This window comes from Fistularia commersonii, chromosome 18, assembly GCF_037954325.1.
Source record: "Fistularia commersonii isolate RoL2024-O1a breed Wild chromosome 18, RoL_Fcom_v1.0, whole genome shotgun sequence".
In the NCBI taxonomy this organism is placed as follows: Eukaryota; Metazoa; Chordata; class Actinopteri; order Syngnathiformes; family Fistulariidae; genus Fistularia; species Fistularia commersonii.
Genome location: NC_141301.1, coordinates 775,001 through 791,371, shown reverse-complemented (window position 1 = coordinate 791,371; position 16,371 = coordinate 775,001). Strand labels below are relative to the sequence as shown.

The 16,371-nt window shown below is 45.2% G+C and overlaps 26 non-coding genes across 26 annotated transcripts; 18 read left to right on the top strand and 8 right to left on the bottom strand.

Annotated features, from left to right (window-relative positions):
- Positions 1-343: 343 nt before the first annotated feature.
- Positions 344-417, top strand: trnat-cgu (transfer RNA threonine (anticodon CGU)). The gene has a single exon. It is a non-coding gene; the product is annotated as a tRNA-Thr (tRNA).
- A 1,183-nt stretch (positions 418-1,600) lies between these two features.
- trnat-agu (transfer RNA threonine (anticodon AGU)) lies at positions 1,601-1,674 on the top strand. Its single transcript has one exon. It is a non-coding gene; the product is annotated as a tRNA-Thr (tRNA).
- Positions 1,675-1,879: 205 nt separating this feature from the next.
- Positions 1,880-1,953, top strand: trnat-agu (transfer RNA threonine (anticodon AGU)). Its single transcript has one exon. It is a non-coding gene; the product is annotated as a tRNA-Thr (tRNA).
- A 1,169-nt stretch (positions 1,954-3,122) lies between these two features.
- Positions 3,123-3,196, top strand: trnat-cgu (transfer RNA threonine (anticodon CGU)). Its single transcript has one exon. It is a non-coding gene; the product is annotated as a tRNA-Thr (tRNA).
- Positions 3,197-3,725: 529 nt separating this feature from the next.
- trnat-agu (transfer RNA threonine (anticodon AGU)) lies at positions 3,726-3,799 on the top strand. The gene has a single exon. It is a non-coding gene; the product is annotated as a tRNA-Thr (tRNA).
- Positions 3,800-4,968: 1,169 nt separating this feature from the next.
- trnat-cgu (transfer RNA threonine (anticodon CGU)) lies at positions 4,969-5,042 on the top strand. The gene has a single exon. It is a non-coding gene; the product is annotated as a tRNA-Thr (tRNA).
- Positions 5,043-5,571: 529 nt separating this feature from the next.
- Positions 5,572-5,645, top strand: trnat-agu (transfer RNA threonine (anticodon AGU)). The gene has a single exon. It is a non-coding gene; the product is annotated as a tRNA-Thr (tRNA).
- Positions 5,646-5,850: 205 nt separating this feature from the next.
- On the top strand, positions 5,851-5,924 carry trnat-cgu (transfer RNA threonine (anticodon CGU)). Its single transcript has one exon. It is a non-coding gene; the product is annotated as a tRNA-Thr (tRNA).
- A 606-nt stretch (positions 5,925-6,530) lies between these two features.
- trnar-ucu (transfer RNA arginine (anticodon UCU)) lies at positions 6,531-6,616 on the top strand. The gene is given in 2 exon segments: positions 6,531-6,567; positions 6,581-6,616. It is a non-coding gene; the product is annotated as a tRNA-Arg (tRNA).
- Positions 6,617-7,151: 535 nt separating this feature from the next.
- Positions 7,152-7,225, bottom strand: trnat-agu (transfer RNA threonine (anticodon AGU)). The gene has a single exon. It is a non-coding gene; the product is annotated as a tRNA-Thr (tRNA).
- Positions 7,226-7,324: 99 nt separating this feature from the next.
- Positions 7,325-7,413, bottom strand: trnar-ucu (transfer RNA arginine (anticodon UCU)). Its single transcript is given in 2 exon segments — positions 7,325-7,360; positions 7,377-7,413. It is a non-coding gene; the product is annotated as a tRNA-Arg (tRNA).
- Positions 7,414-7,583: 170 nt separating this feature from the next.
- On the top strand, positions 7,584-7,657 carry trnat-agu (transfer RNA threonine (anticodon AGU)). The gene has a single exon. It is a non-coding gene; the product is annotated as a tRNA-Thr (tRNA).
- Positions 7,658-8,000: 343 nt separating this feature from the next.
- On the bottom strand, positions 8,001-8,114 carry trnar-ucu (transfer RNA arginine (anticodon UCU)). The gene is made up of 2 exons: positions 8,078-8,114; positions 8,001-8,036 (listed from the first exon to the last, which is right to left on the bottom strand). It is a non-coding gene; the product is annotated as a tRNA-Arg (tRNA).
- A 117-nt stretch (positions 8,115-8,231) lies between these two features.
- On the top strand, positions 8,232-8,305 carry trnat-ugu (transfer RNA threonine (anticodon UGU)). The gene has a single exon. It is a non-coding gene; the product is annotated as a tRNA-Thr (tRNA).
- A 419-nt stretch (positions 8,306-8,724) lies between these two features.
- On the top strand, positions 8,725-8,798 carry trnat-agu (transfer RNA threonine (anticodon AGU)). The gene has a single exon. It is a non-coding gene; the product is annotated as a tRNA-Thr (tRNA).
- Positions 8,799-9,210: 412 nt separating this feature from the next.
- On the bottom strand, positions 9,211-9,296 carry trnar-ucu (transfer RNA arginine (anticodon UCU)). The gene is given in 2 exon segments: positions 9,211-9,246; positions 9,260-9,296. It is a non-coding gene; the product is annotated as a tRNA-Arg (tRNA).
- Positions 9,297-9,427: 131 nt separating this feature from the next.
- On the top strand, positions 9,428-9,501 carry trnat-cgu (transfer RNA threonine (anticodon CGU)). Its single transcript has one exon. It is a non-coding gene; the product is annotated as a tRNA-Thr (tRNA).
- Positions 9,502-10,662: 1,161 nt separating this feature from the next.
- Positions 10,663-10,751, bottom strand: trnar-ucu (transfer RNA arginine (anticodon UCU)). Its single transcript is given in 2 exon segments — positions 10,663-10,698; positions 10,715-10,751. It is a non-coding gene; the product is annotated as a tRNA-Arg (tRNA).
- Positions 10,752-10,921: 170 nt separating this feature from the next.
- On the top strand, positions 10,922-10,997 carry trnat-ugu (transfer RNA threonine (anticodon UGU)). The gene has a single exon. It is a non-coding gene; the product is annotated as a tRNA-Thr (tRNA).
- Positions 10,998-11,391: 394 nt separating this feature from the next.
- Positions 11,392-11,480, bottom strand: trnar-ucu (transfer RNA arginine (anticodon UCU)). Its single transcript is given in 2 exon segments — positions 11,392-11,427; positions 11,444-11,480. It is a non-coding gene; the product is annotated as a tRNA-Arg (tRNA).
- A 160-nt stretch (positions 11,481-11,640) lies between these two features.
- Positions 11,641-11,714, top strand: trnat-agu (transfer RNA threonine (anticodon AGU)). The gene has a single exon. It is a non-coding gene; the product is annotated as a tRNA-Thr (tRNA).
- A 154-nt stretch (positions 11,715-11,868) lies between these two features.
- trnar-ucu (transfer RNA arginine (anticodon UCU)) lies at positions 11,869-11,954 on the bottom strand. The gene is given in 2 exon segments: positions 11,869-11,904; positions 11,918-11,954. It is a non-coding gene; the product is annotated as a tRNA-Arg (tRNA).
- Positions 11,955-12,183: 229 nt separating this feature from the next.
- On the top strand, positions 12,184-12,257 carry trnat-cgu (transfer RNA threonine (anticodon CGU)). The gene has a single exon. It is a non-coding gene; the product is annotated as a tRNA-Thr (tRNA).
- Positions 12,258-12,559: 302 nt separating this feature from the next.
- trnat-agu (transfer RNA threonine (anticodon AGU)) lies at positions 12,560-12,633 on the top strand. Its single transcript has one exon. It is a non-coding gene; the product is annotated as a tRNA-Thr (tRNA).
- A 290-nt stretch (positions 12,634-12,923) lies between these two features.
- On the bottom strand, positions 12,924-13,008 carry trnar-ucu (transfer RNA arginine (anticodon UCU)). The gene is given in 2 exon segments: positions 12,924-12,959; positions 12,972-13,008. It is a non-coding gene; the product is annotated as a tRNA-Arg (tRNA).
- Positions 13,009-13,092: 84 nt separating this feature from the next.
- On the top strand, positions 13,093-13,166 carry trnat-ugu (transfer RNA threonine (anticodon UGU)). Its single transcript has one exon. It is a non-coding gene; the product is annotated as a tRNA-Thr (tRNA).
- Positions 13,167-16,371: the final 3,205 nt, after the last annotated feature.

The following is a 16,371-nucleotide window of genomic DNA, read 5'->3' as shown; positions in this document are numbered from 1 at the left end:
GGTCCAGATCTGGGGAGCCGGATCATCGTCACCTTCAGGTTTGAGGAGCCCAGGTGTCCAAAGCTCAGGTTCTCCAGGGTGGAGGACGGTTCCATGTCGTGTCCTCGGAGAACCATGGAGATGGTTGTGTCCCAGCAGGTTCTCCTCAGTCCTGCTCCTCTGAGGCTGGAGATGCGGCAGGTGGTCTCCATTACGTCGGCACAGGTGAATGCATTAATCCCCGCCTTACGATTGGCTGGTTGGATGAACGAGCAGGAGATCAGGTGGACCTGAAGTGGCCCCTGACTGGATACAAGAAGGTCTTTGTCCAAAGTGAGCAGGTGTTTCTGCTGGGGTTCTTTGAGGCTCTGTAGCTTAGCTGGTCAAAGTGCCTGTCTCGTAAACAGGAGATCCTGGGTTCAAATCCCAGCAGAGCCTGGAGGTCTTCAGAAGTCCCATGGGTTCAAGTCTGGACGACACCTGGTCCGGCTTCATGTGTCAGCAAGTCCACTGCTCCTATGGTTGGATCTGAAGCCAGTGCTGAGCAGCTCTGTAGCTCAGCAGGAGATCCTGAAGAGCCAAAATATCTCCAAAGGATTTAGCAATGTGGATCATCTGAACACCTTCATTATTTAATGAGTCAAACCATTTTTCTTGAAAACATGTGACCCTCTGGTGGTCAGTAGGACTTTATTCTGGAGCTGCATCTTGTCCTGGTTTCATCTTCTGTCTGTGAACCAGTTCAAGTCTTCAAAAAATACCAGTGATTCAATCGGCGCTCGAACTAACAACCCTTGAATCTGATCCTCCTCTGAACCTTCTGGAAGGCCAACATCACCGTCCCAGTAGGTTTGTTTAGATGGCTTTCCTTGATGAGCCACAGGCTCTGTAGCTGAGCTGGTCAAAGCACCAGGAGATCCTGGGTTCAAGTCCCACCAGAACCTCAAGTCCTTCAATAAAGTGCATCATCTGATCATGAAGACACCTACATTAAAACCATTTCTCTTGCTATCAGGTGATGGTGTCTTCAAACCCTGGTCATCAGGAGGGCTTTTCATGTCTCCTGATGATTTCAATCTATATTTCTTCTTTTCTTTTTTTCCAGAAGTCATTTGTCAACCTCCATGTAGGACTCAAAGATCTTCTGTGTGGAGGATATCTCCATGTCCCCTCATGGGCTCTGCAGGCTAAATCATGGGTCTCTTCTGTCCTGGGTTCAACTCCCCGGGAGTGATGATCCAGAGTGGATCCTCTGAACATGAACTCTGGGTTAATTGAACAGCAGTGGAGGTCCATGCAGGACCTCTTTGGAAGAAACCAGCACTCTGTTGTGGGAGGAACTACTGCTGAAGGTTCAGTCAAACGCCAAGGAAAGGGTGAGGTCAGTGACCTTCAGAAGGTACGTGTCCATCTTCATGTAAAAGCAGAGCATCAAATGAACCCTTACAGCACAGTGGACTCTGGTGGGACTCAGACCCTCAACCTTTGACTGTCTTATATTTAGAAGTCCAATGCACGATCCGTCACCAAGCCTCAGCTGGAAGAACATCAGCATCAGACTCAAGCTTCTTTTTGAAGAAGCTCTAACCCCACTTGAACCCACAGACTCTGTCCACCAACAGGCTCTGTAGCTTAGCTGGTCAAAGTGCCTGTCTAGTAAACAGGAGATCCTGGGTTCAAATCCCAGCAGAGCCTCCAAGGGAGTACAAGTCACTTTGTTTTGAAACTGAAATCCTACCACATCTCCATTTAATTGGATGACAACCTTCTCCTAGGCGTGGGTCTGCTGGGAGTTACAGTCTCCAATGGTCCCCAGGACTTCGGAACGGAGCTGCAACCTTTTCGAAGGTTGTGATTTGGTTTGATTTTTATTGAATGACTGTGAGTGAGTTCTCCAACTGGCTCTGTAGCTTAGCTGGTCAAAGTGCCTGTCTAGTAAACAGGAGATCCTGGGTTCAAATCCCAGCAGGGCCTTGTTGTATTCAACAAGAACATGAACTATATGTTCCTCTTGTAAACAGATGATGGGTTCGAGTCCCAGCAGACCCTCAAGGTCTTTACTTCAAGTCCAGGCAGCAAACCTTTGGAGATTGGAGATGTTCCCTGCTATATCTTCATGTGTCCACAAGCCCACTGCCCTCTTCATTGGGCCAGAAGGACATGGAAAGAGCCTGAGTCCCTCCCTTGTTCAGCTGTGAACTCCCCCCTGGTTACCATGGAAACCCTCCATGTTCTCCACCTTTTTCTTGGTTCCAGTAGCAGATGATGCGGAAAATTAAGTGTTCAAGACGACAATACAGGAATTTCCGGGCTAACGAGTTTCATACCGCAGAAATATTTAGCTTGGTCACATCGGACCAATGAAATTACAGAACAAGTCACGGAGCACCAATGAAACTGTTGCAATGTAATCGGATGCATTTTATTAATTCTTCTGATCAGTCATTTAGCGCTTCATGCACATGCACTCACCCTGGAGAACCCAGAGAAAGGCATGTGATGATGGATGTGCACAGATGTTTGGGTCCAAAAATGTCGCTCTATCCTTTGGACGTCAGAGCCCGGTGTGATTGATCACTGATCGGAAGCCTCCAAGGATTGTTTTTCGGTGAGTCTGAGCAGGAGTGGAAGGAGAACCTCAGATCGGATGTAGTTCAGCTGGTCAAAGCAGCTGTCCTGTGAGCAGGAGGGTTCAGAGCCTGGAGGGGAATAGAAATCACTTTGCTTCAAATCCAAACAACAAACCAAAGGCAAAGGACTCGTGGAAGTGAGAGGCCAGTGACCTTCAGAAGGTCTGATCACTTGAAATTATATGCTGAGAATAAAAAGCAGCTCTGGACGGACTCGAAGACAAAACCTTTGAAACTCTTCAGCCTCTGTTTCACTCTAGAAGTCCAATGTCCTCCTGCACCTCAAGATCTTCTCGCCTACGTCTTTGTGTTCTGTAGCTTAGCAAGCCAAAGCATCTGTCTCGGAAAACTGGAGATCCTGGATTCAAATCCCAGCAGAACCTGAAGGTCCTTCAAGATTGCTTTTGGTTCAAGTCCCGACATCAGCTGTTTGGAAGATGTTCTCACTTCCTGTTAACTTCTTCCTAATTGCCTGGACATTCTTTTGATTGGATCAAAACATTTGCTTCAGGAGGCTCTGTAGCTTAGCTGGTCAAAGTGCCTGTCTCGTAAACAGGAGATCCTGGGTTCAAATCCCAGCAGAGCCTTCGGGCCTTTAGTTCGAGGAGATCGTTGTCAATCCCTCTGTCATGTTGCACCGGAAGCTTTCACAGATGTCTTGACCATCTGTTGGATTATCTGATCATGATGTCTGACTCTGGAATTTGAACCCTTTCCTACTTTAATCCACATGTCTCGTATTCCACTTCTTTTTCCCTTTTGTTTTTCTGACTTGCGTGGAAAGGAACCTCCAAGGGGCCTCCCTGGTGAGGTATTCTGGGGAACGAGGAGGAGGACTCTGGGAAAACAAGGACACTCTGGAGGGACAATGTCTCAAGGCTTGTCCAGGAATGACTTGGGAACCCCAGAGAAGAGCTGGATCTGGTGGGTGTGGAGAGGAAAGACCTGGGTAAGCAGTAGAAGAGGGTTGGATGGATCGACCGGTGGGACTTGAACCTGCAACCTTTGAATCTCATGGTACGTCATCTTTGATGGTACCTTCTGTCTTTGTCAGCAAGGTCACTGGGTACCTTGGCTCCACCTTTTGATTGGATGATTTATGAAGGGTCTCCAACAGGCTCTGTGGCTTAGCTGGTCAAAGTGCCTGTCTAGTAAACAGGAGATCCTGGGTTCAAATCCCAGCAGGGCCTTGTTGTATTCAACAAGAACATGAACTATATGTTCCTCTTGTAAACAGATGATGGGTTCGAGTCCCAGCAGACCCTCAAGGTCTTTACTTCAAGTCCAGGCAGCAAACCTTTGGAGATTGGAGATGTTCCCTGCTATATCTTCATGTGTCCACAAGCCCACTGCCCTCTTCATTGGGCCAGAAGGACATGGAAAGAGCCTGAGTCCCTCCCTTGTTCAGCTGTGAACTCCCCCCTGGTTACCATGGAAACCCTCCATGTTCTCCACCTTTTTCTTGGTTCCAGTAGCAGATGATGCGGAAAATTAAGTGTTCAAGACGACAATACAGGAATTTCCGGGCTAACGAGTTTCATACCGCAGAAATATTTAGCTTGGTCACATCGGACCAATGAAATTACAGAACAAGTCACGGAGCACCAATGAAACTGTTGCAATGTAATCGGATGCATTTTATTAATTCTTCTGATCAGTCATTTAGCGCTTCATGCACATGCACTCACCCTGGAGAACCCAGAGAAAGGCATGTGATGATGGATGTGCACAGATGTTTGGGTCCAAAAATGTCGCTCTATCCTTTGGACGTCAGAGCCCGGTGTGATTGATCACTGATCGGAAGCCTCCAAGGATTGTTTTTCGGTGAGTCTGAGCAGGAGTGGAAGGAGAACCTCAGATCGGATGTAGTTCAGCTGGTCAAAGCAGCTGTCCTGTGAGCAGGAGGGTTCAGAGCCTGGAGGGGAATAGAAATCACTTTGCTTCAAATCCAAACAACAAACCAAAGGCAAAGGACTCGTGGAAGTGAGAGGCCAGTGACCTTCAGAAGGTCTGATCACTTGAAATTATATGCTGAGAATAAAAAGCAGCTCTGGACGGACTCGAAGACAAAACCTTTGAAACTCTTCAGCCTCTGTTTCACTCTAGAAGTCCAATGTCCTCCTGCACCTCAAGATCTTCTCGCCTACGTCTTTGTGTTCTGTAGCTTAGCAAGCCAAAGCATCTGTCTCGGAAAACTGGAGATCCTGGATTCAAATCCCAGCAGAACCTGAAGGTCCTTCAAGATTGCTTTTGGTTCAAGTCCCGACATCAGCTGTTTGGAAGATGTTCTCACTTCCTGTTAACTTCTTCCTAATTGCCTGGACATTCTTTTGATTGGATCAAAACATTTGCTTCAGGAGGCTCTGTAGCTTAGCTGGTCAAAGTGCCTGTCTCGTAAACAGGAGATCCTGGGTTCAAATCCCAGCAGAGCCTTCGGGCCTTTAGTTCGAGGAGATCGTTGTCAATCCCTCTGTCATGTTGCACCGGAAGCTTTCACAGATGTCTTGACCATCTGTTGGATTATCTGATCATGATGTCTGACTCTGGAATTTGAACCCTTTCCTACTTTAATCCACATGTCTCGTATTCCACTTCTTTTTCCCTTTTGTTTTTCTGACTTGCGTGGAAAGGAACCTCCAAGGGGCCTCCCTGGTGAGGTATTCTGGGGAACGAGGAGGAGGACTCTGGGAAAACAAGGACACTCTGGAGGGACAATGTCTCAAGGCTTGTCCAGGAATGACTTGGGAACCCCAGAGAAGAGCTGGATCTGGTGGGTGTGGAGAGGAAAGACCTGGGTAAGCAGTAGAAGAGGGTTGGATGGATCGACCGGTGGGACTTGAACCTGCAACCTTTGAATCTCATGGTACGTCATCTTTGATGGTACCTTCTGTCTTTGTCAGCAAGGTCACTGGGTACCTTGGCTCCACCTTTTGATTGGATGATTTATGAAGGGTCTCCAACAGGCTCTGTGGCTTAGCTGGTCAAAGTGCCTGTCTAGTAAACAGGAGATCCTGGGTTCAAATCCCAGCAGAGCCTCCAAGGGAATACAAGTCACTTTGTTTTGAAACTGAAATCCTACCACATCTCCATTTAATTGGATTACAACCTTCTTCTTGGCGTGGGTCTGCTGGGAGTTGCAGTCTCCAATGGTCCACAGGACTTCGGAACGGAGCTGCACCCTTTTCGAAGGTTGTGATTTGGTTTGATTTTTATTGAATTACTTTGAGGGAGTTCTCCAACAGGCTCTGTAGCTTAGCTGGTCAAAGTGCCTGTCTCGTAAACAGGAGATCCTGGGTTCAAATCCCAGCAGAGCCTCTGAACCAGTTGGAGTAAAACATAAGTGGCTCTGGTGGGACTTGAACCCACAACCTTAGAGTCTCTTGGTTGAATCTACTTCTCATGTACCATGTTTTGATGGTACCCTTTGTCTTTGTCACCAAGTTCACAGGCTACTTTGGCTCCACCTGATCTCCTGCTTGTTAATCCAACCAGCCAATCACATGTTGGGAATCAATGAGTTCACCTTCACCTTCGAGTCCCACCAGAGTTGCTCATTTTGGACGAAGACAAGAACTTTGTGTACCAACCTTTACAACTACTCCGGTTTCCCCTTCTACTAAAAACATGTACAAGAGGACAGGATGAATGAGTGTTTGTTAGACAACGGATGCAAATTACAATCTGGAGTGGTGTGTTTACATGCATGTCTCATGTGCGTCCATTAACATGCACTGTCCCAAACAAACAAATAAATACATAAATAAAAATTCTTGAATTTTGGGAAAGAAAGTGCAATACCAGACCTGTTGAAAGTAGGTTCAAATCCCAGAATCAAGAGATGTCAAAATAAAAAGACAACCCCCACCTGAGCCAGGTTGAATCAAACAATCAAGGTCGATGCTGATGTGATGTCTGCTGTCAGGCTCTGTGGCGCAATGGACAGCGCATTGGACTTCTAGAACTCAGAAGACATTCAAAGGTTGTGGGTTCGAGTCCCACCAGAGTCGGTTTCAATGTGAAGGGTCATTTTGTCCAAGCATCTTCGACCCTTGATCTCAGACTTCATCTCCCTGACAGGCTGAGGAGTTCATCTTATGTTGAAAATGGATCTGTACCTTCTAGATCTCACTTCCCTCAGACCTCTTGACTCCTTGGTGTTGCTACAGAGACGTTCCCCACTTCTCCTTCACCATCCAATCGACCCACAGGTTATACTGAGGGATCCATCTTCTGGTGACTTCATTAAAGATCATTGGACTCCAGTGGTTCTGAAGGGAAACCCTGGGTCAGCAAAGCAGCGACCTTCAGTGGGGACCTGAACACCGAATCATCTGTGGAACCTCCTGCACCCTATGGCTCCTCTGGAGGCGTCAAAGATCCACACCAGCCCCAAACAACCCCAACTCAGGTGATCCACGTGGGCCTCATTTCCTGTTGTCCTGGGACTCACCAATCCACCAGTCTGGGTGCAAACAAAGAATGGTGCAACAAAAGCACTGGTAGCTTTCTTGTGCTGCTGAGAGGAAGGGCTGGATGAAGGTGAGGCTCTGCTGGGATTTGAACCCAGGATCTCCTGTTTACTAGACAGGCACTTTGACCAGCTAAGCTACAGAGCCTGTTGGAGAACAGTCAGATCCCTGGTACAACTTTATCGTTTTTTAATGTGATCGTTTAAAGCTTTCACACCAAGTTATCATCACTTCATGTCAAAACACCGACTCTGGTGGGACTCGAACCCACAACCTTTGAATGTCTTCTTCTGGGTTCTAGAAGTCCAATGCGCTGTCCATTACGCCACAGAGCCTGAGATGAGATGTTACCTCAGCATCTCAGCTGATTATTGGATTCAACCAGGCTCTGCTTGGAGTTGAACCCACAAACTTTGACCATCAACAAAAGGTTGTAATTGGTTCCTTATGTCGTTCTCACCAAGTTCACAGGCTACTTTGGTGATTCTGTAATGGATTTCCAACAGGCTCTGTAGCTTAGCTGGTCAAAGTGCCCGTCTAGTAAACAGGAGATCCTGGGTTCAAATCCCAGCAGGGCCTCATCTTCATCCAGACCTTCTTCTCAGCAGCACAAGAAAACTCTGTCAGTGCTTTTGTTGCACCATTGTGTGTTTGCAACCGGACTGGTGAGTCCCTGGTGAACAGGAAGCGACCGGTGGGTCGCCTGAGTTGGTGTTGTTTGGGGCTGGTGTGGATCGTTGAGGCCTCCAGAGGAGCCTTAGGGTGAAGGTCAGGGTTTTCCCTTCAGAAGATGGATCCCTCAATATAAGCTCTGGGTCGATTGGATGGTGAAGGAGATGTGAGGAACAACTCTGTAGCAACACCAAGGACTCAAGAAGTCTGAGGGAACTGAGCTTTATGATACAAACAAGACTGAAAAAGACGACTCTGGTGGGACTCGAACCCACAACCTTTGAATTACTTTTTCCCCCTTTTGTTTTTTAACCTTAACTTCTGTTCTAGAAGTCCAACGCGCTATCCATTGCGCCACAGAGCCGCAGGGTAGAAGATACATCAGCATCAGGACGGATTGAACCAGATGTATCTCTTTGATTGGATGACAACCTTCTTTTTGGGGTGGCTCTGCTGGGAGTATAGATGTTGTTCACCAACAGGCTCTGTAGCTTAGCTGGTCAAAGCACCTGTCTTGTAAACAGGAGATCCTGGGTTCAAATCCCAGCAGGGCCTGATGGTCTCAAAGGACAGCACTGTTCAAGTCTAAACTTGTGGACATTGTTGGTTCAGAGCCTTCAGAGCAGCTGTAGAAGCTTCTGCTTCCACCTTCTGTCTTTGTAAAAGATAACTTGATTGGTGGGACTTGAACCCACAACCTTAGAATCGCTACTTCCTCCTGGTTCACATCTACCTTGTTCTGATGGTACCTTTTGTCTTTATCATCAAGTTCACGGGCAACTTTGGCTCCACCTGATCTTCTTCTTGACCATCAAACCAGCCGATCACATGGTGGTAATCAATGAATTCACCTTCACCTGTGCAGACATGATGGTTCTGCTGGGAGTTGAACCAACAACCTTTGCAACAACCCTCTGCAAGTGTTCTGATTGGACTTGATATTTCTTGAAGGATTTTAAAACATGTCTCCAACAGGCTCTGTAGCTTAGCTGGTCAAAGTGCCTGTCTAGTAAACAGGAGATCCTGGGTTCAAATCCCAGCAGAGCCTCATCCAGTCCTTCTTCTCAGCAGCACAAGAAAACTCCATCAGTGCTTTTGTCGCACCATTCTTTGTTTGCACCCAGAGTGGATTGGTGAGTCCCTGGTCAACAGGAAATGAGGCCCAGGTTGGTCACCTGAGTTTGGGGTTGTTTGGTCCTGGTGTGGATCTTTGATGCCTCCAGAGGAGCCTGAAGATGGATCCCTCAATATTACCTCTGGGTCAATTGGTTGGTGAAGGAGAAGTGGGGAACGGTTCTGTAGCAACACCAAGGACTGAAGAAGTCTGAGGGAAGTGAGCTGCAGAAGTTACGGATCCATTTCCATGTTCAAGTACAACATAAGATGAACTCCTCAGCCTGTCAGGGAGATGAAGTCTGAGATCAAGGGTGAAAAGATAAAATTATCCCTCACATTGAAACCGACTCTGGTGGGACTCGAACCCACAACCTTTGAATGTCTTCTGGGTTCTAGAAGTCCAATGCGCTGTCCATTGCGCCACAGAGCCTGACAGCTGATGGGACACCAGCATCTCAGGTGATTGATGGTCCACAGGACTTTGGAATGGAGCTGCACCCGTTCCAAAAGTTGTGATTTGGTTTGATTTTTATTGAATGACTTTAAGTGACGTCTCCAACAGGCTCTGTAGCTTAGCTGGTCAAAGTGCCTGTCTCGTAAACAGGAGATCCTGGGTTCAAATCCCAGCAGAGCCTCTGAACCAGTTGGAGTGAAATATAACTGACTGGTGGGACTTGAAACCACCAAGTTTGCATACCTTTTTTATGGTTCTTCACATGATGGTACTTTTTGTCTTTGTCACCAAGTTCACAGGCTACTTTGGCTCCACCTGATCTCCTGCTTGTTCATCCAACCAGCCAATCACATGGTGGGAATCAATGAGTTCACCTTCACCTGTGCAGACATGGTGGTTCTGCTTGGAGACTCATCCAGTCCTTCTTCTTAGCAGCACAAGAAAACTGCCAGTGCTTTTATTGCACTGCTCTCCGTTTGATTGGTGAGTCCCTGGTCAACAGGAAATGTTCCCCAGGTGGGTCACATGAGTCGGGGTTGTTTGGACCTGGTGTGGATCGTGAGGTTCCACGGGCAGGTCGGTGTTCAGTCTGATGATCTTCAATGAAGATCATTGGAAGATCTTTAATGAAGGTCTTCTTCAAATTCTAGAAGTCCAATGTTCCATTCCAGCATCAAATCAGAGTATTGGAATGAAAGAACTGTAGTTTTGAAGATCTTCTCTCGCAGGTCTTCATGTGTCCAAAGGTCCACTGCCACATTCATCATGTCTCAATCTCCAAACCACTTGTTTTCTTGCAGAAGCAGGCCAGAGCATTGACCTGTGCAGACCTGGTTCTGCTGGGAGTCGAACCAACAACTATTGAATGGTTCCAAAAGTTCTGATTGGATGATATTATTCTGGTTCTCCATCAGGCCGAACCCTTTCCTAGTTTCATCCACAAGTCTGGTATCTCACCAGCAACACAATCCTGGGTTCAAACCCCAGAAGAGCCCAAAGGCCTTTTCTAAGGAGACTGAGAGAACTTATGATTGCAAGATGTTCTTTCCTTCTTCTTTATGTGTGAACACGTTTTGTTGGCCAAAGCATCTGCCTGGTAAACAGGAGATCCCGGGTTCAAATCCCTGCAGAGGCTGAAGGCCTTTAATCCGGAAAGATCAGCAAACATCTCAGCGCAGAAGCCTCTCGCAAACATCCGGCAAGGAAAAGGATCATCTGACCAAGATTCAGGATTCAAACCTTTTAGAGTTTAATCCACAAGTCTCATATTCTACTTCCTTTTCCAAACAGCAGCATTTTTAATGTGATGATTTCAAGTTTTCATCACTTCATGTCAAAACACCGACTCTGGTGGGACTCGAACCCACAACCTTTGAATGTCTTCTTCTGGGTTCTAGAAGTCCAATGCGCTGTCCATTGCGCCACAGAGCCTGAGATGAGATGTTACCTCAGCATCTCCTGTGATTGTTGGATTCAACCAGGCTCTGCTTGGAGTTGAACCTACACACTTGGACCATCAACAAAAGGTTGTAATTGGTTCCTTATGTCTTTCTCACCAAGGTCACTGGGTACTTTGGTGATTCTATAATGGATCTCCAACAGGCCCTCTGTAGCTTAGCTGGTCAAAGTACCTGTCTTGTAAACAGGAGATCCTGGGTTCAAATCCCAGCAGAGCCTTGTCCTCATCCAGTTCTTCTCTTGTACCATTCTGTGTTTCCAACCACACTGGTTGATTGGTGAGTTCCTGGTCAACAGGAAGCAACAGGTGGGTCACTTGAGTTGGGACTTTTCGGGCCTGGTGTGGATCCTTGAGGTTCCACCACTGGGTTGGTGTTGAGGTCCCTGCTTTGCTCTGTCAGGGTTTCCCTTCAGATCTGACGAGAGTCCAATGGTCTTTATCTAAGTCCCCTGAACATGGAGGAGCTTCAAGTCCTTGAGTTCCAATAGATCAGCACAGATCTCTGTTGCACAGGAAGCTTTCACAGATGTCTTGACCATGTGTTGGATTATCTGACCATAACATCATACCTTAATGTGATGATTCGTCACTTCATGTCTCCTGACAAAACATTGACTCTTGTGGGACTCGAACCCACAACCTTTGAATGTCTTCTTCTGAGATCTAGAAGTCCAATGCGCTGTCCATTGCGCCACAGAGCCTGAGGTGAGATGTTACCTCAGCATCTCGTGTGATTGTTGGATTGAAAGGCCCTCTGATTGGACGACACCTGGCTCTGCTGGGAGTCGAACCTTTGACCATCTTCAAAGGCTGTAACTGAACCCTATTTTGAATCCATGATGTTGTAGGGCTTCTCCAACAGGCTCTGTAGCTTAGCTGGTCAAAGTGCCTGTCTAGTAAACAGGAGATCCTGGGTTCAAATCCCAGCAGAGCCTCATCCAGTTCTTCTTCTCAGCAGCACAAGAAAACTGCTGGTCCCTTTATTGCACCGTTCTGTGTTTGCAACCAGGCTGGTTGGTTCCTGAGTTCCTGAAGTCTGAGATCAAGGGTTGAAGATGGATGGATAAAAATTATCCTGCACATTGAGATCGACTCTGGTGGGACTCGAACCCACAACCTTTGAATGTCTTCTGAGTTCTAGAAGTCCAATGCGCTGTCCATTGCGCCACAGAGCCTGACATGCAACAGCAACACGGCATCTAGACTACCCTTACAAAAGGGTAACTCTAGTGGGACTCGAACCCACAACCTCTGAAGCTCCTCTCCTGATGGTAGTTTCTAGAAGTCCAAAGTGCTGTCCATTGTGAAGGGACTTCAGTCAGACATCAGTCTTGGATTGACCTTTGATTGGATGGCAACCAGGCTCTGCTGGGACTTGAACCAACAACCTCCTGGTGTAAGACAGGCTCTGTAGCTTAGCTGGTCAAAGTGCCTGTCTCGTAAACAGGAGATCCTGGGTTCAAATCCCAGCAGAGCCTGAAGAACTCAGTTCTGTTCCAGACAAAGAAACCTCCATAGTGACTGAAAGAGCTTCCATCGTTGGTTCAGATCCCTCAGTCTACCTTTAGAAGCCCCTTTTACCTCTGCACCAGTTCAAGTCTGTGAAGTACAACTGAATCTGGTGGGACTCGAACCCTCAGCTTTTGAATCTCTTCTTCTTCTTCTTGGTTCAATGTACTTCACATGTGCCGTGTTTTGACGGTACCTTTTGTCTTGGTCACCAAGTTCACCGGTTACTTTGGTGCCACTTTTTGATTGGGTGATTTTAGGGTCTCCAACAGGCTCTGTAGCTTAGCTGGTCAAAGTGCCTGTCTAGTAAACAGGAGATCCTGGGTTCAAATCCCAGCAGAGCCTGCCGGGTGAAGAGCTTTGTGGAGACGAGCCGGAGTCATTTTCATAAAATAGTACTTTATTGATCCCCATCGAGGAAATTTGTTGACACAGCAGCGCAACAATCCCCATGTCAATGAATATATCTATAAAATAGAGGAGACAACAACAATAGACAGCAGGATGAGGAAACACTAACAAGGGAGAATTTGGTAGGTAGGTTTAGAGAAAAAGGGCAAAAATAGATAACGCAATGGACTCAACCTCTTTCCTAGTTTAATCCACACGACTTGTATGTCTCCTGACAAAAACACTGACTCTGGTGGGACTCGAACCCACAACCTTTGAATGTCTTCTTCTGCTAGAAGTCCAATGCGCTGTCCATTGCGCCACAGAGCCTCAGCTTTGGGTGCATCAGCATCAGATCCCATGGTTGGATTGTAGGGACCACTGATTGGAAGACAACCTCCATCATCTCCAACAGGCTCTGTAGCTTAGCTGGTCAAAGCACCTGTCTTGTAAACAGGAGATCCTGGGTTCAAATCCCAGCAGAGCCTGGAGGTCTTCAAGGCCAACGCTGTAGACAACAAGTCCTCCTAGAGGTTGAAAGTAAAGATACCAAGATCTGCTTCTTCATGTTGACATCGTTGGTCCAGAGCCCTCAGTACAACTTTAGAAGCTCCTGATTTTACCTTCCATCTTTTTAAAAAACAATTCTGGAGGGACTTGAACCCCCAGCCTTTGGATCTCTTCCTCCTCTTGGTTGATGCTACTTCACATGTACCATGTTTTGATGGTACCTTTGTCTTTGTCACCAAGTTCACAGGCTACTTTGGCTCCACCTGATCTCCTGCTTGTTCATCCAACCAGCCAATCACATGGAGGTAATCAATGAATTCACCTTCACCTGTGCAGGTGGAGTGTCTGCAGACCCTCCTTGGGTCACCATGAGGTCTGGAGACCTGGATCCAACGGCCGGAGGTCCCTCAGAAAGCGAGGTGAGTTTGATCCAGAAGATCTTCTTCATCTGCCGTCGCCATGAGAGGAGATTCAGTTTGTCCTGCTGAGGTTCTGTCACCGTTTCCTCGGTTCCAGTCGACACTCGAGCTTCTTGTCGTTCCTCCACTTCTTCTTCCCCTGTCACTTCCATAAAGTTGGTTCCTCCCGCCTGCAGGTTCTGAGGTCTGTTTCTGGCGGCGCTGCATTGATCTGCAGAAAGACCGTGAAGTTCTGTTTGCTGTTCGTCCGTTTCCTTTTACGAATGTGAAATTTTCCCCAAAGCAAAACAACGTGTACAAAAGACACAAAGCCCTTTTCCTTGGTGACGTTTCCATTGCAAAGAAAAATGTCCTTATCCTGCAGCTGCAGCGAGAAGCCACTGCTCTGGATGAAGGCTTGAACATTTCACCTCCATGTTTGGGGAGAACATTCAGAATATTCTTTGCCAACATTTTTATTTTAAAGGCATTATTTTATGTTTCAAAGCTTCGAGCCTCCAAACGTCCATTTTGTCTCCTATCACACAAGATTATTTTATTTTATTCATTTTTTTATTTTATTTTTTTTGAACATTTATCAGAACAGGTTCCTTGACAAAGTCACACACATTCTTACAAAACCTCATCACAAGATACACATTATATAATATTCTTTATAGGTCACTTGTTTATTCATTAGCAAGTGAAAAAAAAAACATCTTGCTCAGTCAAATAGAGATAATATCTTCAACTCTTTAAATATTTTTTGATGGATGCACATTTGTTAAAATATCTTTTTTTTTTTTTAATTTATCTATATTTTCTGTGTTGATATTTGCTTTATTTGTCATATTTATTTCTCTATATGAAGGTGAATAAGCAGAACTGGCTGCTTCAGTCAGAGATCCTTTACTGAAGTTCATTTTTGCTCTTTGGAAAAGTTTCTTTGCACTCGACCGCTTTGTTTATTGGATAAAAATACGGTGGTATCGTCCGCATGTCGCGATCACTTCAGCTCTTTCTTCCTTTCAATAATCCGCCGTCGTCGGAGCGACTGGAAGAAAGCAAAGGGATGAAGAGGAGGGTCGGCTTCTTCTTCTCATGCAGATAAAAGTTTCTTCATGAGATGAGAACAACTTTATTAATCCTGAAGGAAATTGTTGTGCCAGAGTTTCAAGTAAAAAACATAACAGTAATAGATAATAGTGGAAAGGAGGAAGAATAAGAAATATAATGAAATATAAATTGTCTTAGCTGTTAGCAGTAACTACAAAGATAAGATCTTCTGCAGGAACTTTAAGAGAACCAATGTTCTCAATCCAGCTTCTGATCGCAGAATAACTTTCAACGTCCTTTCAATCCCTTCGAAAATCCTGTCCTCCCAGTCCTGTCTCTCTTTTTAAATTAAAGATAAATAGTATAAACAGATAAACGTGTTCAAACTACATGCCAACATGCCAAGGCAGAAGCGAATGTCATTAAATCAACAAAGAACATTGTTTCTGTATGTCATCACTTACGTGTACGAGTTTACAGTGTTAAAGGTTTGTGAGAAATGTTTAAAAGAAAATAAAGGAAAAGAAACAAATAAATAAAAAATAAAAATAAAAAAAGTAATAAATAGATAAATAAAATAAATAAATAATTAAAAAAATAAATTGCAAGTGGAATATAACATGTGTTTAACTTGGTGGTTCACGAGGAATCTCAGACATCAAACTGTATATTTTTTGTTTTTGGGTTTTTCCATAAGTTTTAAGGATTTTTTATATATCTAAAATCGTTTATAAAGAAGGTAAACTTTGGAGAAACACTTTTGCATTTTGTTTTTGTGAATGAAGATCCTGTTTCTCTTTCTTCCACTTCCTTCAACACCCTCTATTTCTTCTACCTTCCACTTCCTGTCTTTTTTTTCTTATTTATTTTTAAACAAACTGGTTTTATTTTCAAAGCAAATATCAGATGAGTCTGGTATGTAGCATTTCTTTATGCATGGTATCTTGTGTTGGTCCTCGTCCCTCCCAAGGAGAACCTCAGCTCTTCCACCTCTAACGCTGCCTCATCATGTTTGGAATCACAATATTAATTATCATTGTTTCTGTTCCAGAGAATCACAAGAGTAAAAAGTACCTAAAAATCCCCAAAACAATTACATGCAAATGTAAAACGTAATTAAGAAACAAAAAAAAAAAATTGAAATTAACAAATGATGAATAAATGATGGGCACTAAACTATGTATTATGAAAATAGCGTAAAATAATTTGCTTACATTGTGACGGACACAAAGGGCCTCGTGGTTAATTCAGGTTTATAAAGACGATCCTGGATGTTCAAGTTCCAGTTGTGTTTCAAATTAAAGAACTCAACTCTAAAAAAAATATGTCGGGAATGAAATAAACAAATGAACATTTTCTACATTTAACAGAGGATAAAAATTCTCGATTTACTTGTATAATGTTTCAATGGTAAGTTCCTGTGACCCAATCACTTCCTGTCTCGGTTTCTTCCACTTCCTGTGACTCCCCTCTACTTCCTGTGCAACTCATCTACTTCCTGTGACCCCTCCACTTCTTCCCTCCACTTCCTGTCTCTCTTTTTTTCTACTTCCTGTGACCCCTCTACGTCTTCTCTCCACTTCCTGTGACTCCCCTCTACTTCCTGTGACTCCCCTCTACTTCCTGTGACCCCTCCACTTCTTCCTGTCTCTTTTTTTCCACTTCCTGTGAGCCCTCTACTTCTTCTTTCTTCCATTTCCTGTGACTCCCCTCTACTTCCTGTGCAACT